The sequence below is a fragment of the Motacilla alba genome, chromosome 14, assembly GCF_015832195.1.
Source record: "Motacilla alba alba isolate MOTALB_02 chromosome 14, Motacilla_alba_V1.0_pri, whole genome shotgun sequence".
Lineage (NCBI taxonomy): Eukaryota > Metazoa > Chordata > Aves > Passeriformes > Motacillidae > Motacilla > Motacilla alba.
Genome location: NC_052029.1, coordinates 10,423,430 through 10,449,129, shown reverse-complemented (window position 1 = coordinate 10,449,129; position 25,700 = coordinate 10,423,430). Strand labels below are relative to the sequence as shown.

The window sequence follows — 25,700 nt, the reverse complement described above, 5'->3', positions numbered from 1 at the left end:
CAGGTGATCAGGCAGGGATGCTCAGAACTGGCAGAATAGGACAGGAACTCAGATTTCTGTCTTTGGCCAGCCTTTCCCTGGATTCTGTGGTCCATAGCAGGGCTCCAACAGCTGTTGAGTTGGGCTGTAGGAGGACTGAGAAAGATGAAGGGCTTACCCCAACCCACCACCACCTTTCCACAGAATCATCTCAATGCTGAATGTGGCAGTCCATTTTTCCCTGCATTGAACCACACTAAAGTATTTCCTTTCCTCAAAAAATCTTTCCTCACCCACCAGGCTCCATCCAGCACTATTCCCTTACTGGCACTTCTGCAGAGTCCTGTGCTTTGCACTCCTCTGAAGACCACCCGTGCAGTGTTAAGAGTGTCAGCACCATGTTTTGCACAAGGGAAATCACTGACTTTCCAGCAGGATTGATGAACCAATAAAAAAAAAACAGAACAAAACAAAACGTAACAGGACCATGATCCTATGGACTGCTCTGCACCTTTGTGGAGAGACAAAACTTGCTGTCCTAGGGAGACCTTGTGGTCCCAGAGTTCAGAGGTACAACTGGATCCTTCAAGTACAGGTGTGCTTAGTCACAGAAAAACACTTTGCTCCAGAGACAGAAGCAAGGCTTTCTGTCTTTTCCCACTTTTTTTTTTTTCACCAAGATCAGCTTGGACAAAGGCTGTCTGGGCAGCTGACTACGTGGCTGATGCAGGAGGGCAGCAGAAGGCAGCGAGGGGTGAGTGCAGGGTAAGGGGTTCCCTGTGTATCACTTAAGTTTACACTCTACTGTGGTTTTGTAAGGAGTTCTGGGGGAGCTGTTTGTAGCACTTCAAGTGAGGACAGATAAAATAACACATTATCTCCTTTAGCAAGGCACAGTAGAATTTGTGGGATGCAAATTTTGGTTACATTTTCTTAGTGTTGGCCCTATTAAAACTAAGGCCTATGTTGCTAGATGAGGGTGAAACTGAACAGGTCTGGGGAGAAAGTTTCAAATTACTTAAATGAGTTCTGTAGGTTAAAGTTGTTTGAATTTACAGTAAAAGAACATTGTGTCAAACGTTGTAACTCCATGTGTAAGGGCAATATAATGAAAGGGAGACTGGCTTTGAAATATAATGCAAGCAACTAGATGCAGTTAATTACATGACTTTCAAGAGGTGAAAATGACAATACTGTGAAAAAGTAACTAATTCCTCTTAACAACATGTTTTTGTTTTCATCAGTGTGACCTTTAGTGCACATTGGCTATTTAGTTAAGTATGGTTTCATCTAAATTGTGTCTGCCTGTAAACTGAATCTCCTTGTCTTCCACAAGCTGTTTATTTCTAGAGCCTTTTCAACATTTGAGTTTTATCTCAGGGTGTGAGATTGGTAGGTGTACTGTATTCTCTTCTGTAACTGGCCTTTGTGGACAAGTTTTGCCTGGACCAAAGTGCCCCAGAGATGTGAGTAAAAGAGTAAAAAGAGAGCTGTCTTATGTCTCTGCATTTGTTTCTCAATTTCAGTATCTACAAATGCTTCAGCCGCTGATGGCTCATCTGTGAAATGAGATGCACTGGCCAGTTGGTGAACTCTGGCAGAGAGTGAGCCTGTAGCTTTGCTTTGGACGATGGGAAATGCACAGTTCATCGTTTCCTGAGCCTTTCTTCCTCTGTCCTGAAGGCTGGTAAGGAGCAGCACCAGCAGTGTGTTACAGCCCCTCTGTGCCTCTCAGCTGTGCTGACTGGTGAAGCCCAGGGAATGAAGCCAGAGCTCAGCTGGCTCCTCCCAAACCCCTGTGGGCTCCCCTGTAGCCCATCACACAAGGAGGATGCCACCCACCTGTTTCCTTACAGACCTTTCCCAAGAGCACAGCCCTGCTCCTGTCCTGGAGTCACTGTGCCCTCTCACCTCTCTAAATCATCTGTTTGGGCACACAAAATCAGTGCCAATCTCACATTTGCATTCCATGGGGCTGGCAGAGAGCCTGGGGTGCTGGGCAGGGTGCTGTGAACGGAAGGACCTGCTGGGTCAGGAGGGCTGAGGTGGCTGTGGTCAGGAAGCCACAGATTGCTGGTGTGTGAAACCACTGGGAGAAGTCAGGAGTGGGCTGCAGGTCAGGATAGTCTGGAAATTGGGCGGCAGGCAGGCTCAGGGACCAGGTCTAAGGTATTCCAAGGCTGGTGCAGCTTCCCAGGACAACCACATTGCTGGCCCAGGGCAAGTGTGGGTGCAAGAGAGTTTGTGCTTGTGCTGGGATCTGGGGGCTGTGTGATCCACTCCTGCTAGGGAAGGGTTCCCTTTTTCTGCTGCAAGGGAAGAAATGGGGATTTGTGTCCAGCCAGCTAGATTTCAGCCCTACATCCCTGCCCATGTGTGAGGCCCTGGCTCGTTCCCTTCCAGTGCAAGTGCAATATTTGCATGCAAGTTACCTCCTCTGGCTTCAGATATTTGCCTTCAAGACTTGACAAAACCCCCCAAATTTTTGATAACTGTTGATTATTGTTCAAACAGGCTTTTAAGTACCAAACTTGTGTGCATAGAGCCACAGGGTATTTGTAATCATGCCTGATTTGGGCAGCTGTTAGTTAGAAGATAGTTGTTGATCATTTAGTTTTCCAAGTTAACTTGGTCTTAGTAAGGAATATTTAAATATTTCTCCTTCACTAAACTCTACACCTTCATATGGAATTCCAGTATGTGGCAAAGAGCTTTCTATTTCTGCTATGCTGTGTGTTGGACCAGCATTACCCCTGTAATTGCTGGCATTATGTAAACAAGAAAAGAATAAGTTCCTAATGGAATATTATTACATCAATAAGTCATTGCATACATCTCATTTCAATAATATAAATGAAATCGAGTCATTCACATCAACTCTTTATTTTATTTTTGGTCGTTGAATTAAAATCTTTCCTCTCTTCTACTGAAGTACTTGAATGTTATTGGGAATTTCACATTGAATTGCTACAATCACAAGCCAGGATTGCTTTGGATCTAACAGGCTTCTTAATTTGGTATTACAAATTGGCATTCAGCACTTCTTTGCATGTTCTACCTTTGCTTTTATTTAATAATACAATCAAGAATTCAGGAGGGGTTACTGTCGTATGTCCTGGCATTTCTTCATTGTTCTGTGCATGAATTAATACCTTATCTGCTGCTGAAATCTGGGTAGATGTTTATTTTCCCCATTTTTGCCTGCCTGCCTCGCTGAGCAGCGACAATGGTCAGTGTACGTGATAGTGTATTCAGGTAAATAAATGAAGCATGGTTTTGGGTGAGTAAATACACCCAGCTATTATTTTCTGCTATAACGGTTTACAGCCGTCTGATGTAAAGCCTGAATGCAGCAGGGCAAGCTGTAAGTCAGGCCTGATTGCACATTTTGAATCAGTGTAATATTTTTATTGTTACTTCTAATGGCAAAATGGATTTTCCTTCCTGAGAGCCTCTGCCTGTGATGCTGGAAGTCCTGAGGGCATCACATGCCTTGCCTGGCCCCTGTGGCACCCTGCTGCCCAGGGTGCTCTTCCTGCTCTCCCTCTCCTTCCTCCCTCTGAAGACTCATGTGCTGACCTAATTTATTGGTGCTTTGCCTTATAAACACAGATTACACTGGCACTCTGATGGGTACTGCATATTAACCTCCCACACTGCCAAAATCATTTTATTGCTGAGGAATACACTTGGTACTGAACAGGAGGTGATTCCATAAGCTTGATTTCACTGTCAGCTTTTTCTGTGTATGAAGAATCAGCAACACACGTTTCAAGTGGTGTGCTGGTATTTTTTCAATAATGCATACTAATGTTCTTTTGGCTGCCTTCTGGCCCAGGGTTTTGTTAGGTATTTGGTATTTTTTTGGAGTGAATCTTGATTAAATCTCCACTCCCAAATCATAGAGGTGGTGTGGTCACCTGCTCCTTCCCATGGTGGCTTTGCTAAGGCTGCCTGAAGGAGCACTGAGCTGCAAGCTGGAGCTCAGTAATGCTGAAAGGATCTGACTTGGCCCTGTCAGATCCTCAGGGCAAAGGGGGGTTCTGTGTGGAAATGCATCACCAGCCTCAACAGATTTTGGAAATCCAAAGCTTCCAGCTCCAGCCTTTTGATTTCAAGTGTGCCCATTCTTTAATTTGGGATACAACATTCTGGATGATCTAAACCCCCAGGGATTTCTTGATCAACCTGCTGGAAGCACTGAGCTGGTTATTCTATCAAGGCAGTGGAACAGGAGGTTTTTCCCCTGCCTGTTTGTTACTCCTCAGCTATTGCTGCTGCAGATCAAGGGCTGGCTCCTCAGCTGGTATCAGCTGGCCCTGGTTTCAATGAAATGCCATCTTATTATATCAGCTGAGGATCTGGGCCACAATGCTTAATTCTTCCACTGTTTGGAACAAAGACCTTCCTGGTCATGCAAGAACAAAATTCTTGTTGTTACTGGAGTGATGGGGTTGGGCCTGTGGAGGGATCACATTTGCTGCAGGCATTCAAGTGGAGTAGTGATCCTGCATACAGCTACATTACAGAGGGGCTGAGGAATTACCTTCCTGAGTGGTAGGATGTTATAAAGAAAATTAGGTGTTAGGAGGTTGTGTTCTTATCTAAAAATTATCCCTGAGACCAAGTCAAAACAAATTATCTTGATGTGCATGACATAAGAGCATGCACTGCTTGAGTTATCATAATTTCATCTTTTTTACAGCAACTAATTCCTCTAAAAATAATTGTGATCAAATAGCCTGTGCTCCTTGTGGACTTTCTGAGTTAGTGCATGAATCTTTGTAAAGCATAGAAAACATGGCTTGCTAAATTACACATAAAATAATTTTGCAGTTTCAGTGAAATTGAGGAAGCTGCCTAATTTATGCCAGGAAAAAAATGCATCCTGATGCTGAAACAAGGTGTAGCTACACATGCACACAGAAAGCCTCTGCCTACTGCAGAGTGCAGTCACACATGGACCCATTTGAGTGCATACAGAACTATGAACAGCTTAATTTTATATTGAAGAATCTCTTCTGGGAATTCTTTTTTTTTTTTAGTCTAATTTTGTTTTGTATGGATGTTTTGACACCTCAACTCGAACTTTTTTCCTCTTGGATGGCTAATTTTTCAATCAGATCATTTAAAAAGAAACACCTGAGAAATTGAGAGCAAACCACAAGACATTTTAAGCATGTGACAGCCTGAAATAGAAATTAAAATACTAATAGAAACCCTCACGGGAGAGTCTTACAACTAGGCAGTGTATCCTAATAGGCTGTGAATTACTCTGCCCCTGGGAGACACCAGGATTCTCCCCAACCTGGATGCTCCTTGCCAATGTGATTCTGAGAAGTTGCTTTAGTTCTGTCTCCTTCTCTGCTGGGAAGGATACCCTGGAGCATTTTGAGATCTATTTATAAAAGCCAATACAGGAGGGAAATGGTGGTGTTTTAGGTCTTGCTTCTTTGGAGAATAATTCGTACTCCTGACTTTAACCCCACGAGAAATTCAGAATCCAAAAAATATCCTTTATAGGAAGGTCTGAAACACTGGGACTTAGGGTGAGTCCTTGAGTCGTGAAACCCCTTAAACTTGGCAGGGTCCTTATTTCTTGGCTTGGTGGGAGCTTCCTTTCGGATGAATGGCTCCTTGCCCTGTGCTTTGGGCCTCTCCTTGCCCCCTTCTGCCAGGGCACTCCCCTGCTGCTGTAACCCCACTGAGGCAGCTGCTCCTGTGCCAGGTGTGCAGCTCCTGCTGCACAGCCCCGAGCTCAGAATTAACCCATTCTAGCCTGAATTAGGGTGGGCCCAGGGCTGGCTCAGCCTCGATGGAGATGTGGGGAGTCTGCTGTTATTTTGCCAAGGGAGTTGGTGCTTCCTGGGGGTCTCTCTCCCTCCCTTCCCTTCAGCAGGATGGGTTTTCCTGGAACTGTTTTGCTGTCAGTGATTTCTGCTCTTCTAGTGCTAATCTCTTTTTGTTTCCCCAAGGGCTTTTTTAAACACTGTCTCACTTTCTGGATTGTTCTTTTTGATATGTTGCAATAGTAAATTTTAGCAATTAGATGTGGCTATTTTGCATTTGCTGTTGAAGGTTGGAGGTGTGTAGCCCTTATGGAAAAGCAGCTGTGCTCTTATGGGGGTGGGATGATCTATGAGTTTGGGAATGTGTCAGGGTGCTGGGGGCAAGTTTGTTTTCTGTATCCATTTTTTCTTGTCAGGCCTTGGGCTTCTCCAAGGAGTGGGTCCAAAACCAGAGACATTTGAGACAATTTAGGTGCCTGAGCTGGAGGCATAATTTCCATAGACTCCCTTGTAAATCAGACCTAATTGCCTTTGGGTTTGTCATTTAGTTGAGAGACCAACATGCTTTTCCACATATAGGTTGGAGTAATAAGATTTGATTTATCTGCTCTGTCTCTTCAGAGAGGGGTGCTTTGGGGCAGGGTGTCTTCTGTCTTCTGTGTTTGTACAGAGCCTACAGCAAGTGAGCTCTGTCCTCAGGTGAAATCCAGGCTGGAAGGAGGGTGGGGATAATATCCATACACAGCACCTGTAATTCAGTGGCAAAAGGAGTTGCTCACTTACCTTCACTGCTGGAAGATAAAACTCCAGGCAGTTGCCAAGAAATGTGTCAAGGTTATGATTCTCAGGTGGGCTGGAAACACGAATGTCAGACATGCAAAGTGAAAGTGGCTTTCAGTGCAGGCTTTGTCCTTGTTGGGTTCTTTGAAGATTGAGGTAACTTAAAAAGAAAGGGGGGAAAAAAAAGGTTTCCATGGAAATTTTTGAAGCCCAAGGAGTGAATATTGGTGTTCGCTTTGTTCTGTGTTCTTCACAGCTGATAGAAGTCACAGTGTAAATGGACTTAACTGCTGGGTGACCTTTGACAAAGCCAGATAGGAAGTCTTTGTTGTTGTTGTCAGTGATTGTAATTTCCTTTTTTTTCCAAGGTAAGAAGTCTTTTTCAGTGTGGTGATTCACTAGTTTTAACTGAAACTTTGAGACAGAGACGTGGTGACAAGATAGTGATTGCAGTGAGTAACAAGGCTCAGTCAATTATTGACCAGCCCATCTCAGCACCTTTGTTTTCCTTGCTGACAAAATATCACAACCTTTATACAAAGAGCTGAGCCGGCAGGAACCCAGCATTGCTCATTCTGGATGTCACTGTGAGAAATGAACATTTGCTTGTTATAAAGTGAATTGAATTCTCTCCTTGCAAAGTTTCTTCCCATTATCTTTTGGATTAGTCCTCTGTACATGGCTGTCTGCTCTGATTTCTGTCCTTTCTCATAGGAAAACATGCAGAAGAGGTAAAAGCCAATGTAATAGCTGTTTTCTGAAATACTTTACAAGACACCCTAGCACAGCCAGCTAGAGCAGGGCTAGGATGGCCCAGGTCTCATCTGGAACCCTTCAGACATGACTGCCATGCACACAAATGCTGATGTGTTGACTCATATTTGTGAACCCTCCTTCAGGAGCCATATCTGCTATTGGTACTGGAGCTGTTCTTTCCAAGAGCATATGGGCTTTGTTGTGACAGTGGCTGCAAAGCTCTTGCTGTGCTCATATTTTGTGTGCAAAGGTGTGCAGCTCCCTTTCTCTTTTCCAGCTCTTTTCAAATATAGGTTGTGCCCTTCTGGCAGGCTAGCCAGGGCCCAGGGATAGGACTTGGTGTATTTTGCATAGATGGTTACTCCATTCAGCACTGGTGTAGCTCTGAGAAAGGGTTCATGCTTGAGATCTCTGAAGGGGTAGTGCCAAGGCTCAAAGCTTTTTGCCTTGAAGTAACAGGAAGAGCCTTTTTCAGTTGGATCCGATTCCCTCAGCTTGAGGTGAGCCAGCAAAACCTGCCTGGCCTCCTTGATAGCTCACAGAAATCAACAGTAGCTTGATATTCAAGGGCTGAACAGATTGAAGTGAGAGGCTGGTGAAGCCCTTGCACATAATTCCATCATCTGGAGCAGAAGTCCTGCTCAGCTCATAGTGAATAACACCATAAATGTGAGCAGACTTCCTTCCCAACTCACTAATGATCAGCACTTTGCTGGACTAGGTTTGCAAGACTCAAATCAATGATATTGGAGACCTCCATGTAAGGCCATAGATGTGTTTTGCTTGTTATAGGGACCACTTTAGAATTCCAGTCTACAAATGTTGTTGAGGTGGGCAAGTCAAGTTTTAGGGGCAAAAAAGTGAAAATTAAATTTAGTAGTTACAATGTGCAGTGATGCAATAAGTTTCCTAGCATCTGATTGCTTCTGTCTCACAGATAAATAAGCCAGCGAGGAAAATAAAAGTTGCATGAAGAGCAAAGTAGCAGCAAATTCAAAAATGCATCAAAGACAGCACATTGAAACTGGCAGAGTTTACAAAAAAGCTTTTGAAAAAAACAGAAGTTAAAAGGATAAAGATCAAAGGAAGAATGAAAGGAAATAGGGACAAATAAATTAAAGAAAAAAATTATGAAGCAAAAGAGCAAAATGTCTTATACAGGAGGACTGAAAATGAAGGACACAGAAAAATAATGAAACAAGGGAATAACAAATGGTGAGAGCAGCTTTGAGAATCATTTGCGTAGGTGTTCGTAGTGCAATACGAACACTTCCTTTATAATTTTGATTTTCTTTTCTTTAATTGTTTCTCAACCCAGAAAAGATAATTATAAGTTCCTTCTAATAATAATTACAGGTGGGCTGTGCCTCCTGCCTTTAGGATCTCTCAGAAACAGCGCTGTGGGTAGTCCCTCTGCTTGGAGGCTTTGCTGTGTGCCCCTGGCAGAAGTGGGTGGGGGTTGCAGATGGCAAAGGGCAGAGCACTGGGAAGCGCTGGAGTTTGGGCAGGACTTGGGGGTGTTCCTGACAGTTGGGTGAAGGATGGGGAGGAGTCTTTGATGGAGGTCTGACAATGTGTGACTGGTCCCATCTGCTGCCTACGGAGTGGTGCAGAGGAACACGAAGTACTTCTGCAGTCCACAGGGTCCTTTCTGCACCAAGGAAGATGCCATTTTCCAGAGTCTCGTCATGTAGCTGTTAGCTGGAAACTCGATGTGGAGGTCAGCACATAAATTAGGGTCAGAAGGTCCCCATGTTCCCCCCCTGCACTGGTGCTCAAGGCACAGCAGCCCTGGTGAGGGCTGAGGCTGCTCTGGGGGTGTAGCAGATGCCCAAGCACACTCCAGGGTGATCCCATTACAGAGCCAGCACAAAAGTCACATAGCTTAATCAGTCTATTTTCCACCTGTTTGGAATTACAAACCTGTGGCAAAATGGGAGTGAAGTGGCTGTTGTATCTCACGGGTCCAGCTAGACCCAAACCATTTCCCTTGTAAAGGAGCCTTCCCCTCCACGCTTGATCTGGCATTTTGGTTTATCCACAGAAGGGAGAGGTTGACATTGCTGCAAAACAGTTCAGAGTCCACTTTTATTTGCACTGAAATACAAATAGTCTGCGGTGAATTGACCCTTGATGGACACCAGGTACCCACCAAAACTGCTCTATCAGCTGGACAGGGGAGGCAAAATATAACAAAAGGCTTGAGGGTTGAGATAAGGGCAGGGATAGATTAATCAACAATTACTGTTACAGGCAAAGGAGTCTCCACTTGGGTAAACAAGTTTAATTTTTTGCCGGTCAAATCAGAGGAATATAGTGAGAAATGAAATCAAATCTTAAAAATGCCTTCTTTTGGTTCCTTTCTTCCCAGGCTCAACTTCACATGTGTTTTCTCTACGTGCTGCTGCCAAAGTGGCACAGGGGGACAGGGAATGGTCCTTCCCCACAGACTGCAGGGAAGTCTCTGCTCTGACATTAGGAGCGCCCCTTTCCCCTCCCTCACTGACCTGGGTGGCTGCAGGGTTGTTGCTCTTGTGTGGTCCCTTCTCTCCTGGCTGCAGCTGTGAGGATTTGTGGGGTTATTCCTGTTCTTAAGCAGGGATCCTGGGGATGCACTGTTGCTGATGGGCTCCGTGGCAGGTCCCTCTTGGAGCTGGCATTGGCTCCACTGGGCCACAGGGGAAGCTTCTGGCAGCTTCCCACTGAAGCCACCAAACCTTGCCATGCAAAATGAATATATAACCCTACCTCAGAGGGCAATATTGGCAGTTTGTATGCCCTGGAGCCTCTTCTTCCACCATTAATTTATCGAGGCCGTGCTCTGGTGCAGCAGCTCGTCTGCTCCTGCCGTGGAAGCAGGAAATGGGGGAAGGCAGCAAATGTGCTCCTGGCTGTACCCCACAGGAAGTGCCATCTGAAGGAATTTTGTTCTTCACTTTGCTGGCACCTGACAGCCAAGAAGGGCTGAGGAACAAACTGCAGTAAAGGAGAGTGAGGAGAGAAAAAAGGACTGAGCCTTAAAGAGGTGAGAGACGCAGGAGTGGCAGTCACTGCTGAAGCCTTTTAATAGAAAATCATTTTCCCCTTTTCTTTGCTCTCCAGGCCCCAGCGTTCAGAGGGCATGGGCAACTCTGACTGCTGCCAGCTGGATCCTCCAGAGGTGCCATTCTTTCAGCTAGGGCAGGCTAATGCCAATAGTGGGAAAATACCCTGGATGCTGAATATTCACATTTGCATTCTTGAAACCCAAGCTGAACTTTTATTTAGTCTGAGTCATGATTCAAAAAATAAAATATGCACGGATCACAGTTGTGAAGAAAATCAGCAGAAATGGCTTTCTGGCACAAACATATGCAAGCCATATTTCTCTAGAAGTAATTTCCCATGGAAATTTAACCTCTGAAGGACACTGAAGTTAAATTAAACTGTAGGTTTTGTAACATAAGATGCTATTGTCAGTCTGGCAAGTCTGGCAGCCATGGAGGAGTAACACAATATGAAAGAAATGGTACACCCATATTTAGAGCTAAAAACAAGGAGCTTTTCCCAGAGTCTGTATTAATGTTGCCATCCCTTTGTTACTATGGCCATGTCATTTAATCTCATTGCATCATCTGAAAATGGCTGTGAAATTATTACCATATGTAGCCAGCACATAAGGGCCAGGGCAATAAATCACAGTGAGAGAAGATCACATTGTCCTTAAAGAGGAGAGCTTTGGGAATGTGCACTTCTGAAGTGACTTGACCTGATGGGCAAGTGGGCACGTGATGAGTGCTTGCCCTGCTTGAGGTGAGGGGAGCCAGTGGCATCTCTGTGGTGATCATCACAGGAGGTAGATGAGCCCTGTAGCTGCCCCAGTTGCTGACAGTTCCATCGTGGTGATGGTCTGGGACCTGTGAGTGCTGGGGGCTGGCTGTGCTGGGCTGGCCTGGCCAGCCAGATGTGCCTCTGCTAATAATAACAGGAATTGCCCTACGAGCAAAGCTCCATCTGGGTCGCTTGTGTAAGCTCGGGGTATCAGCTCCTCTCCTCCAGGACAGGTTATGTAATCGCATCAGAAATCAAATACATAATTTGGATTTCACCTTTTTCTGAACATCTGGCTGTTCACGTTTTGGGCCTGCTGATTTCATAGGGATCCTAGTTAGAAAAAGGTTTTCTGTGCATGCAAGAATGGAAAACAAATGCTGAAAAATTGCCCAGGAAGTGACCTTGGAATTAATTTTCAAATTTGAGTGAATATTCTTATATTTTCTCCACTCAAAGTTTAATAAGAGCAGTGCTGTGGTGTGTGACCTCTCTAGCCCTAACTCTGTGCTTCTTTGAAAGTCCCTCTTTTCTCTAACGCTGCATTGCTGCCTTTGAAATCAGCAGAGAGAAGGGCAGTGGAGCCCTGCAATGAGATGTGACCTAAAGCTGGTGGCATCTACAAAGAGAGTCCAGTTGACTTCAGCAGGCTTTGGAGTGAGCTCCTAAAAGGCTGCTGCCAGGGCACTCAGTGATGCCCTCACAGTGTTTTAAATTCCCCCCTTTGCTGGTCTCTGATAGTGTGAACCTACTGACCTCTGGTGCATGCTGATCATCCTCTGTTTTTCACCAGGGAAGCAAAGCTTGGGACAAGTTTTGCTGGAGAATTGTCAGAGAAGTGATTGCAGCTTTTAATTTGCTTGACTTACTGGCTGAGGTCCACGTTGGCAGAGCCTTCAGTAGCTCGTTATTGTTGGAGGCTTTTCTTGATGGGTGTTCTCTGCAGCTGTGCTGAAGGTATCTGCTACACCCCGAGCTGTGTGCCCAGCCTCAGGATCCTCTTCTCCAGTGAGCAAAGTCAGTGGGATTTTTTTGTCCCAGCAGCAGCATGTAAACAGAAAGAAAGGTTTCACAGCCTTGTTCTTGATGGTTTTGAGTCCAGAGACTTTGAGGAAATAAGATAAGTGTGATAGTCTGTTCCTTCAAAGTCCCCACAGCATTTTTAACTGTACTTCTGATCACTGTAGTAGATAATAAATACAATACATGCACCCATGCACATAAAACAGTGTTATTTTGTGCTTAGTCCATGTGTTTCAAGTAGAAATCTGGATGATGGCCAGATCAGTAAATGACTCTCATTTTTAATGGAAATCAGAAACACAACAGATGTACTGTACACTGAAAAGAGTTAAAAATAGCTGTTTGCAATCTCTGTGCTTGCCTTTAAACAAAATACGTGGTACAGAGCAGTGGTGGTTTAGCATATGGAGGCTTTAACATCCGATATTTCTGAGAGTTTGCCAGGTTTGTGCAGGGAGGTCTTGAAGTTAATGGCAAGTTTCACAGACAGGATTTCTGCTAACATCTTAACTCTCTCCATGGTCAAACCCTCTGGCTCCTGTGAAACTCTTTATGACCACTTGCATGTTGCAGTAAATTTGTGAAAAGATAGGGAAAGCCCAGTAGGAGTTGGTTCCCATCCCTGCCCTAGTGGGGAGCTGGGTATTTTTATTTGGTTTTTATCTGGATAAATTGAGATATTAATTCTGGGTCATGCAGCAAAATATTTTTAATGCTGGTGCCTCTTTCTTATGACTGGTGCCACTTCTTTCTCATTACAAATCAGAATAACTAGAGCAGCATTACATGGGGGATTGGCTGCACCTGGCAAAACTGGATTAATTCCAACATGCTGCATAACTCCAGACTGACTGCAGTCCTTGGGAGAAAAGGAGTTGCCTTTAAGAGTTAACTTAAATGCTGTCCCAATGTGTACATCTTCCAGTGTGCTTGGCTTCATCGCTGTTGTCAAAGGACTGGGGAGCCTTTATGTAAATCATTTTGATAATACACATTTGTAAGCTGGTGTAAAGAAAACATTTTCTTATGAATGTTATATCGTGGAGGAGCTTCATCTCCATATTGCATTTATACTTTAATGCACAACAGCTTTTAGTAGTCTCCATGTCAGATGCTCTGTGTAGACTCAGAAATAAGTCTTAGAGAGCAATTACTCAAACTACCTGAAAGGCTGATTTTTTAAAAAGAGGAATTTTACCTATTTCTGCTGATTTCCATGCAGCACATTTTTGATTCAATATGTTTTTCTTGTTTAAAAAAGACCTTGTTTTCCCAGAGTGCTAAAAAAAGCCCTTTGAAACCCCATGAGACTATAGTGATGAGCTATGCTAGAGAAACCAATATTATATATTTCATCATTTGTCTGGTGTCCTTGCCAAACTTCTAATTTAGCAGCACACAGTAGTGCACCAAAGTGAGTCATGAATTCTTCAGTATAATTACCATGCAGTGCAAAACCAAGGCTACAGAAGTCTGAACCTTTTCCTGTCTGTCGTTTTTCCCTTCTACTCTCTTTTCAAATACCATATGCTGTGCAGGAAAGCTGTGCATTGCATCACAGCTTCAGCCCTGTTCTCAGCAGATATGATTAAAGGCTAAATTTTGAATTAATAACTAAAAGTCCTTTTCCATGGGACAGTCACAAGAAAAAGAAGAAAAAGGTGTTTGATTTCTTTTGCAGCTAAAATGTAGGAGTTTTTTAGAGAAAACTACCTGGTAGAGACAGGCACTGTGGAGTTGTACAGCTTGATATGAGATCTGAGTAAATGCTAAGAGAAGGTCTTGTTGACATTTTAAAATTAGTTTTTCCTTGAATTGATTTTTATGTCTTCATATTTGTCATTTTAGAAAGTGAGCCTTACATGTGAGGTAGTTGCAAAGGGCAACTGGAAACCTCATGTGTTCACTCAGGGTTCACCCCCAGGAATAACCCAACCCAGAACTGTGGTGATGACTTTGTGTTATCAGTGAGATGTGAAAGTGTACCTGCAATCTAGAGTTTCAAAATTGCTGCTGCATCCAAATTCATGTTCAGTTCAGTGTCTGTATTGAGGGTCACTAATTTTTACCAGTTCTGAAAGTGTGAATACAAAGGCTCACATTCTAAAAGGGCATCACACAAGTCAAAGATTTACAGAGTTGCTGACAGATAAAGACTTTCTTCAGAAAGACCCATTTCAGGTTGGTTTTGAAATTCTGCATCATTCAAGTTGCTGCACGTGACTTACACACTCCTGCCTCCTTTTGAAAGTAAGAGCTTAGAAACTCAACACAATTTCTGCCATACTTGTGTTTCTTCAGACTGCAAGAAGATGAATCCTCTTTGCAAGCTAAAATGTGTTGATATGTTAATTATTATCTGTGTTTGAATTATTCCTGCCTCCCTGCCTGTGTTATGGGATGGTTTCAGCACAGGTTTTACCAGAGCACAAAGAGATGAGACAAACAGACTTGTGGGACTCTGCCTCCTTCAGCTGCTGGGAGGTTGGTCACTGCTCAGTTTTGTTTCTAGGAGTTGTGTAAAGCTGTTTCCTGAGCAATTAACTGCAGAATTTTGCTTGCTGCAGAAGGAAGAGGAAAATGTGGTTGCATTTCTGAAGTCACGGTTACATTTCAGAGAGCTGCTAGAGAAATACTGCCACTGCAAGGTTTGACTACATAACCCTTCCCACCTCCCCCTTAATATTTCTTTAGTATTTCTTACTATTTCCCTATTTACTAGGGAAATTTGCCTTTCAGACCTAGGTCTGCTCATAAACTGTAGATTAAAGATTATTATTTTCTAATAGTGACTATGGAAAAATATAATGACAAAAGAGGCTGCAAACTCCCCTTGCGTTTCCAGAAACTTCTTTCCATCCTTTCTAGTTGCTCTTTTGTTCACTGTTACTTCTGTTTCTGGCTTGTGGCTCAGCCTTGCACTTGTTTCATGCTTGGATAAAAGCAGATAAGGCAAAGGCCTTGCTCATGTGAGTGTGGCTGTACAGATGCAGAGCACTCTCAGTTCACTGTTGCTGTACTCTGCCCACACTCCTCTCCCAGCTCTCAATCACCCCTTTTCAGTAATTGCATTAATTCAATGCAACAGTCTGACAAATTCCCAGATGTGTCATTTTTTTTTCCTTTTCATAACTATGTTTAAAGGAACACACTGTGGTGAGAAGTTAATTCTACATCCAACGCTAAATTAGTTGTGTTTTCCCCCCTCAAATGTTCTGTTTCAGAACTGCAAAGTAAGAGCTTAAATAGAGGTGAGACTATTGTGCCATTGTGGGCAGACTACTCCTTTGCTTGGCAGTTGAATAATAAGTTATATTTGTAATGAGAGGGATGGTTCAGGTTATGGAGGTTTTAGGCTTGTCCATTGTGTGATTTGCCCTCTTCAGCTGCTGCAGCATCAAAACATTTCTCCCAATTAATTTTTTGTACTTCCACAGATGCATGAAAAATTGCAAAATGTAAGTAAAATCACTTTTTAAAAAAGTGCACAGCCTAATCTTGTATGTGTATGAGGAAGAGAAAATAGCAGGTGATAGAACACCCTTGGTATGAAAGACTACATAATTATGTAGTGCGATCACTGGGGCAGGTGAACAAATTGGGTGTTTTGATGAGAGTGTGCTGGATGGAAAACTTAGACAAGAGCTGCTGGGAAACAGCTTATGCCAGAGATGAGGCATGGTGGATTAAATCCAACTTGAGGCACTGGGACAGCATGAACCAACCCTGTGCTACTCACTGTGATTAGAATAGCAGCCTGAGAGAGATGGGCTCAGTCTGAATGCTGCATTACTTTGATTTTTGTCAATTAAAGCCTGATGCAATTAGATGAAGCCCTTGCTCTGCCTACTTGACACTGCAAGATGCTGAGGAGGCTGGCCCTGATCCAGCAAAGCACTTAAATGATTCCATTAGTTTAAATGGCTCTACCTGTATGCTTAAAATTAAGCATGCACTGAAGTGCTTTGCTGGGCTGATGCCAGTGTGTGCAATGAGTGGCAAGATCAGATTTTTAGTGACCACCAGCACAGCCTTTCTTTGGTTTTGCATGCAGGGGAACTCTAAGGTTTCCTTTATTGCCTCTTTAGGTCATCTGTCTAGCTTGTGATTTTGATAAAAATAAGTGGCAACACTAAATAAATCACCCCCAAAAAGTGCTTCTCTCACAGAATTTTTACAATGCACTCTATCACAAAACGTCCAGCCAGAGTACTGTTAAACTGAGCCATACCAGAGAACAGCACTGAGCTGTTTGAGGGAGTTAAATCCAGAGACCTGATGCCTTGTAACCAGTGAATGTTTTTCTGGGAGCAGTTGAGAACCATTATTTGAAATAGCTGATGTTCTTGACAGAGTGAAGGCCACACAGCCAGATGTCTAATGGCATTCTTGGATTAAATGGAGCTATAGCCTGTGTATAATTGTGATAAAAGTCTATCATAAAATACTGTAATTATAATCACGAGGTTTATATGCTATTCTTGTAAAGAATCCCTAGGTACTGTTAATTCAGAATTAAGCACATCCACCATGTCTGCAAACTTAGAGGTCATATAGGTGCAAGACTGTATGAAGAAATTTGAGCTGATTTATCCTAAATTAAAGAAAATGGGCTTGGAAGAGACCTGAGGAGTTCACTTAGTTCATCTGCCTCTTTAAACCACCAACTCCATCTACTCCCCAGTGTCCCTAAGCTATCTGTTTCAGGACATAACAGTCTTTACCATTAGAAAGTATTTCCTGATGTCTGAATTGAATTTCCCTAGCTGTAATTCTATCTCATTATTTCTTGTCTAACCTACCACGTACATGAAGGATAGATTATTCCCTTCCCATATGCAGCATCCTTTTACAGCAGTCTCAGGGCAGTGCTGAACTACTGTTCCTCCTGTGATTCTTCCTAATTATTCTATTTTTTTTCCATTTTCCCACTTCTCTCATTTCCATCCCTTTAGGATCTTGCTCTGGACAACCACCTTTGAGGGACTAAGAAAGGAGCTGAGACTGTGCTCCTGGGGTTTTGGGCAGCAGGAAAGTCTGGTGGGTAGAAAAAATTGTGAATCTCTGCTTTGCTGGCTCTCACCAGCACATCTGAGTGCAGAGTCCCACTATATGGGCTGGTGTATGTGACTTTATTTAGATTTTTTTAAATTATTTTTATTAGAGAAACATCTAATTATCAAACTTCTAATTTCTTTCACTTCACAGCAAGTGAAGGAGAACACAAAGCTGTGGTCAGAGGCAGCTGTCACTGACAGGTCTGGGTTTTAGCTGAGTGCTGGATTTGCATTCCAGCTCTTTCTGGGTGCTGCTGACTTGTTCCTCACAAGGGAGGCTCAGTTCTGACTTTTGGTTCTGTTGGGCACCAGACAAAAGGCCAAGGATGGAGCAATTTGTGAGCCACACTGCAATTTCTGCAAGCTTTGGCTGGTCAGCTTTTAGAAAGAGACCAAGACCTTGCAGGGAGGTGTGGAACAGGAAGAAAGAAGTCAAGCAACTCCTGAAAGCCTTCTGCACTTCTTTAGCTCAAATCCAAGAAAGACTATTTCAGCCTTGGGAAGTTTCAGTTACATTCCAGTGATTGATTTTTATTTCTCTGCTAAAGATCAGGTTTTCTTAACAGCTTGGCACACTTGATAACCCTATTTCAGCATTTGGGCACCCTTTAGGTACAGAATTCTTTCCTCACACAGCTCTACCAGTATTAAACATTTTTCCCCCCCCCAGGAACATCCCTGAGGGCAGTCTGTAACCATCAGGGATTCAGAGGGCATCTCTGGCACTGACCGTGCTTACAGAGCAGCCCTTCCTTCCACGTGCTCTGCTCTCTTTAGATTCCCAAAGCACCTCAGGAAAGTTGTGCAGCCCCAGCCCTGCCTTCCCCGAGCTCTGATAATGCTGCCCTGGTGACAGATGATACTCACGTGGGTGCAAAGCCAGTTCTATTTACACTCTCCCAGCAGGCTCAGTGCAGTTGTCACAACTTGTCAGTGGTCGGGGCCCAACGGTTTGTGGTCGGCGTAAAGATATTTTTCTGTTACAGAATCTGGTGTGTTTAAAAGGGAGCTGGCTGACTGTGATTATTAAGATGTAATCAAATGCATTAAGGCAGCTATTTCCTTCGCCATTAATAATGAGAAAGCTGGCAATATAATCTCCCCTTCGTTCTCTTGTTTCAGTTTTGTGGTGAGAAATGAAATGAAAGCAATCACGAGCTCCAGGAGCCTTTTGGCACTGTATGTTTTTGTTGTCATAAAAATCATAAAGTAAGTACTTCTGTCATGTATTTTTAGTTAAAAATTTTGCTGAAGAAAATCTGTCCTTTATCATAGCTCCTAAGTGTTTCCATAAATAAGAATTAGGTTCTTAATTCATTGAGATACTTTAGAAAACTCTCTTCAACCACACTTGCAGTGTGTCTGTCTCCTTCCCAGGTAATCTTCAGTTTTCATTTCCTATAGGGTATATTTATTTGTTTACTAAAGCTTATATAATTTATTTTAAATCCTCCCGAAGAGTTAAGGGATTAGAAAATGATGGGTTATAACAATAATTTAAAATCATGTTTAATACCTTAAATACTTTTCCACTACAGCAGGTTAAATAGTCACCAGCCTTTACCTTATAAAGCCTCATTTAAACCTAATGCTCAAGGAGAAATGCTGTAGAAATTACCATTTAACACTTGTGTTTGACATGGGTTTATGATGTTTTCTCAGCTGAGGAAAATGAGAAAAACTGAGTTGAAACAGTTGAATTCCATTATCTTTGATTCTGCTCTTTTTTAAAACTGATGACCTCACAGTTTGTGCAATGATTCCCTCGAGTTTGTTAACCTTTGCAATTATGCCATTTATTTTTTCATCTATCTCTTTAGTCAACTTTTTCAACAGAATCAAGACAATTCCTTAATATTCTAGAGTAAGCACCGTGTTCCTACCAGAACCTGGAGCTCTAATCAGACACCCAAGGCTGAGGTCTTCTGTTGTGCTTTGCCTGTGCTGGTCTTAGACTCCTCGGGCTGTAATTCCTACTGGGAGGCCTCAAAGGTGAGCTGGGAAATCTCAAAGGTAACTCAGACAATTAGTGGAATTTATTTATCCTTGCTTTCCAAAGTGATAAAGTGAGTGAAAAGAAGGTGCAATGACTTGTGCAAGATAAAAGAGGTGATCCAAAAGTCCTCATGGTGAATGGCAGGACTGCACTCATTTCAGTGGTTTTGGAGCTGGTCCTCTGAGCCAGAGCAAGTGACACTCAGTGGGTACATCTTCAAAGACTGGATCAGGAAAGCCCTTGAGATACAACCAGGCCTCTGTCTCCAGATTTCACTAATGCTGTGTCCATCCCTTGCAGGGATTTCTCACGGTACTTTCGCTAACTCAAAGACTTAAAATCCTCAGAAACATGCTTTGTTCTCCAGTGCTTCTACAGGCTCTCAGTTCCTTCTCTGGGCTTTCTCACTCTGGGTAATGAGAGCATGGTTTTAGTCCTCCAGCAGCAGTTGAAAGCCCTTTCTTCAAGGAAAAGAAGTGGTTTTTTTTGCTTTGGACTGGCATGCTGAAGGTCCCCAAAGCTGCCAATGTCTCTTTTATGAGATGCCGAGCTCCTGTTAGCCTGGGGAGAGCCCTGCCTGCTCACTCTAATCCCCCCTGAGGCAGTGCCATGCTCAAAGACAGACATGTGGAAACAGGCCTGCTCCCAGCAGCTCCTTCCCACCAGTGCCTGGCTCAGGGTGGCAGAGAGACCTTGCCCATGCCCCCATGGGCCACTGTGATCTCCTGCTTCTGGGAAGCTGTCAGGATGGCTCCTCCAAGAGAATCATCTGTGTTTCCAGAGATAAATGCTGGGATCTATCCTCGCCTTCCAGCAGCTGGCGGGTGCTGGGCACAGGCTGGCTGCTCCCTGGCATGGCTGAGTCCCTCTCCAGATGTTCCCTGTGCCAGGGGAGGGTTTGCCTGCAGCTTGCTTTTCCCCAGCCACTGTGGGTCATGTTCCTGCAGAGCTGTGGCTCCCGATGGGGTTTGCTGCTCCTCTGGAGCTGACAGAGCATCCTGCAGTGTTTCCAGTCCTCCCCAGGTTGGTTTTGTGTCACTCTTGGTCTCTCCTCTTTGCTCCTTGTCTCTGCAATGTCTAACTTTAATTTCCCATTCCGTGGAGCTGCTGTGGAGGTACGATGGGATTTCAAAGGAATTTTTTTTAAAATTTTTCTTTTTTTTTTTTTTTTTTTTTTTTTTTTTGGGTAGAGACCATATCCTGTGCCCTACAAATGAGAAAAAAGCAATGTAGTCTCTAAGTCTGTATCACTTGATGCCTGCATTTTGTTCCCAGTGTATGGAAGAGGGACAAGGCCCTTTCTTAGGGACAAGGCCATCCTGTGCTCTGTCAGCCCTTCCCTGAAGGGCTGTACAAACCCTGTGTTGTCCTTTCACTGCTGGATTAGGGGATGCCTTTGCCCAGATTTTTTCTGCATTATTATTCTCCCTCTCCCCAAAACACTAAACTGCCAGCTCAGCCTCTGATGGAGGAGCAAAGGAAAAGCACTTTTTATTAATGTTTGCATAGAAAATCAGCTGCAGCGCTGCAAGGATGAATTTATCTTTCAGCTCTTTGGCTTGTACTTTAGTCACACTTTGTCAACCAGACAATGCTCATCACTTATATATAAAATCCTTCCACAGAATATACAGGTAAGAATACATGCATAATGAAATAACAAGTCTTGGCATTTTCTACAGAAGCAGCCAAACATTCAGCTGTGATCAGTTTTATAGAGAGGAGAATCTACTGGAAACAATAGTGTCCTAAGTAATTGATGAGAGATGAATTTGATCTCTGGCTGGTGGCTATAATAAATGTCTCTTGTCTGCTCAGTCCACTTACTGCAGGTGGGAACCAACCCTGTGCAGTGATTAAAGAAGCAAAATATTATAGGCATAATAGAATAGAGAAATTCTCCTAGTAAGCTGGACAAAAATAGCTCCACAGGTAGATAAATGGAAGGGGAAGTGCTTTCATTCGAAGTCCACATTAAATTAGGGAAGCTGTTATTTTTGTTCCTTACCCTTTGCAGCTGACAGTGAAGCAAAATGATATTTTTGGGATATTGCCTTGTACAGGCTCTGTCCAGCCTTTTCATTAGCACCTCAGGAGCTGAGGCAGGAAAAGGAGCTGCCTTCCCTTGGTGGAATTGTTGGGCAGGAGAGGAGGGAAGGTCAGGCACTGCTGCAGAGGAGGGAGGGAAAGCTCATCTTTGGGTTTGATTTACTGTGGGTGGTGTTCATGACCTGGATGTCCTCAATCCCAGCACCAGGGCTGGGCAACCATGGCAGGGTGGAGCCAGGGTGTGGACAGGACCTGCACAGAGAGGGGGTGCCCACATAGCCCCTGCCTTGGGCATGCTCCTGCCATGGGTGTAGAAAAACACCAGTGCTCTGCTCTAAATGGGAAATTGGGTTTCTTGAGGACGTTGTGACTGCAGCCCAGGATACCCAATATTTAGTATTAGGCATAGAAAGCCCTGTTGCTTTTCAGCAGGGCAGTATTAGACTAGAAGGCACTATTAGGGTCAAAGACAGCAGCTATAAATAACTCCTTTAATCTGTGCAAGAAAATGAGTAAATAACAACATCGTCCTACGAAACAGTTATGTCTAATGTTTCATTAATGTTTTGCGAACATTGATAATTCTTTTTATATAATTTAGCATGCTGGGCTCTTCTATCCCCGTAGTTCTTTCCAGATGGGGTAGTGCATCCCAGAGAGCAGGGAGTGTCAGGGCCATCAGCATGTCATTAGAGCTAATGCAGGAGTTGTCAAATGATGCCTGTTCACTGCTGAAAAGCTCTGTATTAGCACAAGGCTGCAGAGCTGCAGCATTCATCACCAGGGAGTATTATTTGAAAGATCATTTAGTATCTGCCAAGGCTGCTGTAATATTTTTTTGGCCAAAGAATTTAAGTGGGAAGACATGTGTGTGTGCGCGCCTCCACTTCTGTTTAATTGTGATCTCACATAATGCACTCCTTAGCTTGACATTTTTAAAGTAAAGGGTAGGTTGGTTGATTCCTAAAATTAATTATAATTCAGATTTTGGAGTGTGCAAAATGGATAGAGAGCTTTCTATAAACCTTTTAGACACAGCTAGAATTTGGACTGATTTATTATGCACTTCTACTATGCTCTGCTGCTCATGTAATGAAATCTTTAGGAATTTATTACAAGAAAATGGCTCCTTTTCACAAATTTGGTGTAAGGAGAAGATGGAATTTGTGTTTTAATTTCATTTTGGTAAGAAAAAACAAAACCAGCAGGGCTTTGGCCCTTTGTACACCTGACAAATTGAGTCTCTGGTGTTCGTAACTCAGGGTAAGAGAATCTTGTATCTGCATTAATGCCTGTGTGAAACTTTTAAAGACATAAAAACTAACATTTGCTGGGTTAGTTTATTTGCTTTCTCTCGCAGGAATAAATTAGCGAAGTCAAAATACTTCCTGATGCTTCAGCAGAAGAGATTTTAGTTGGTTCTCCTTTAGGTGTTGCACTCATTAATGCATTTCTTTAGAAAGATTAAATGGCCTCCAAGTTCTCCTAAAACAGCAGAGATCTTAACTTCTGAATTTATGTGTGCCCCCAATCAAGGTCTGTCCTGGAGATGATGTTTTGGAATGACAGCTGTCTGCACAAGGAGTTAGTGAGAAACAGCAATTACAGACTCCTGTTTTAATCCCAATCACCTTTCATGTATAAACATGGTGAACTCTATCACACTTAACAATCTTTAACATTTATGAAGCAAGTTTCCAGCTGAGGAATCCAATAACACCTGCATGGACCTCAGAAGTCCAGCAGAGGAGGGGGAAAAATGTGGTGAAATGCTGTCTGGGCCCTTGAAGAAGAACTCAGATTTGGATCTAAAGGAATGTTTGTAGCAGTGTGATGGGAATCAGTGTATCTCCATCGGGTATCAGTGCCTGGCTGGGAGCTGGGAGCAGATTGTTCCTGAAGAACAATAGGGTTTTTTCATTAAGCTCTTCCCTGTTGGCTAGGATAGATAAGAAAGCCTCCTCCCCTACTTGACTCATGCAGCAGATAAGATAAATATCTATATATGAGATAAAACTTAAGTGCAGCAGGAACTTAGAAAAGCCATTTTCTAGGAGAAAAAAGCTTAGCAGGCATCAGTGTATAAAAAATAAAATAGGCATGGATTTGTATTGTGTTCTAGTAAAAGCAAAGCCCTGTTGTTGTCTCAGTGTATTTTCTGTTGGAGACTGGATTGTAACCAAGGCATCATCTGCAGGTTGTAATTCTCCCCTCTGCAGCTTTTGGAGCTGGGGAAGTTCAGCTTGCTCTGGGATGGCCTTCATGCCATGCTAACATGTGTGGCAGTCAATTGCAAAAACTGCTGACCTTAGCAGGCTGCAAGGCTTGTGTCTTATGTGGATGAGTATTTCCATCCACATTTGAATTTCCTTCTTATAGTGAGGTGAAGAAGACCTTTTACAGGTTTACCATTCCTGAGCCTTGGTGGTGGCAGCATTCCCAGTCATTAGGACAACTCAAAACCAAGCAGGGTTTTTTTTCCTTTCTGGGAACACGGCCTTTTCAAAGCAGTGACAGAGCAAGAGGAATTGTCCAATTTTTTTCCCTTGAAGAACTTATTTCCATTTTCTCTTAATTATCTGCACCACTGGTTTTTGCCTGTGTGCTGGGTTTGGCTGGGGTAGAGTTAGTATTCATGACAGTAGCTGGTCTGAGGCTGTGTTCTGGGTTTGTTGGTAAGTCTGGGATGTTTTAGCTACTGCAGAGCAGAGCTCACACAGAGTCAATGCCTTTCCTACTCCTCACCCCACACACCCGCTAGGAGAATGGGGGTGCTTGAGGAGCTGGGAGGGGACACAGCCAGGACAGGTGACCCCCACTGACCCAAGGGATATTGCAGGCCATATGTGTGATGCTCCATGTTTAAAGCTGGGGTGAGAAATAAAGGAAGGGGGAACACAGTCAGAATGATTTGTGGGAAGGTGTTTGCCTTCCCAAGTCACTGTTACATGTGATGGAGCTCTGCTTCCCCTGGGCTGGCTGAACCTGCCTGCCCATGGGAAGTGGTGGATGAATTCCTTGTTTTACTTTTCTTGTGGGTGTGGACTTTGCTTTTACCTATTAACTGCCCTAGGTAGGTTTTTGCGGGTTTTTTGGGTTTTTTTGTGGTTTTGTTTTGTTTTGTTTTTCTTTTGTTGTTGTTGGTGGTGGTTTTGGTTTTTTTTTTTTTTTTTTTAATTTTACCCTTCTGCTGCTGTCCCCATCCCACAAGGGGACAGTGAGTGAGCAGCTGCTTGGGGATGAGTTTCTGTCTGGGGTTAGACCATGGCTGCACATTATCCACCTCACTGGCTCTCATGAATAAAGATCCCAGGGATTGTGCTCACACATTTCCCCTTGCTCTGCGCTTTCCCAGTGCTCTGTGCAGTGCTCTAATGGCAAATATGGGTCAGATTATATATTACATTCTGAGCTTGCATGATGAGCTCTGACTGAAACACCTAGGGACAAATAACCCAAATACAGGCCTGTATTCCTCTAGTAACTTAGTTGTAGTACACTGCTCATTATGTGAGTGCTTGAGTACCTATCCCTACATGATGAAAGAGATGCAAAATATAATTTAGGTGTTTCACTGTCTGCTTGCTCAGGGAGTTATTTCCCTTCTAGGTGAATAAATCCCTTAGCTTGAAAAATGCAGTTACAACTTTCATGTTATCCAAGTTTGTGGGGTTTTCTCCACTACCCTCACCTTCATATAGATACACTGCAGGTTCTCTAGAGGAGAATTGTACCCTGAAACCCAGGGCAAATTTCAGAGGAAAAATGTCTTAAGATTAACTAGTTTTAAACAGAGTGTTTAAAAATACATACAAAACACATATAAAACTCTTTATTAAGCAGCTCTACATTGAGTCCCTGTTAAAAAATGCCCAAAGAATCTTCAAGGGAAAAGAACATATGAACCAAAGGGGTCTTCTGTCCTGGAAAATGATTGACTGAGGCAGAGATGTGAGTAGAAAAGATTATTTGCTCTTGGTTGTGTTGGATGTGCTGCATTTTAGGTGTGCCAGTGCGCTGGAGTCCCTTGCTGCAAGAAACCTGGGCTGGCAGCAGATAATTAATGAGAGGATGAAAGTGTGAAGAAAAAAAGAAGAGTGGGATCATCAGGTATCTTCCAAAATGGATTGTAATAGAAAGTGGCAGAATATGCTGGCAATAAAATCCAAAGATGAAGAGCTTTCATTTAATCAATTAAGATCGATTAGTGGAATCAAAGGTACAGTATGGGTAGCAGCTAATGCAGAGGTTAAAGCATTTTATCACTAGTAATTATAAAATTGGCTCAATTTTCTGTTTCAAATCCTCATGTTTGCAGTAAGCATTATAAATAATAAAATGTTATTATGTTTTATTTAATATTTATCACCCATCTTAGTTGCTTGAGTAAAATCATGCCATACTTAAAACCATGAGTTTTTCTCTCTAATTCTAAATAGCCAATTTCCATCACCTTTTTGT

The 25,700-nt window shown here is 43.2% G+C and overlaps 1 long non-coding RNA gene across 1 annotated transcript; it reads left to right on the top strand.

Moving 5' to 3' along the window:
* Positions 1-1,511: 1,511 nt before the first annotated feature.
* Positions 1,512-25,404, top strand: LOC119706890. The gene is made up of 4 exons (XR_005258623.1): positions 1,512-1,666; positions 18,317-18,403; positions 19,058-19,186; positions 25,244-25,404. It is a non-coding gene; the product is annotated as an uncharacterized LOC119706890 (long non-coding RNA).
* The last annotated feature ends 296 nt before the right edge of the window (positions 25,405-25,700 follow it).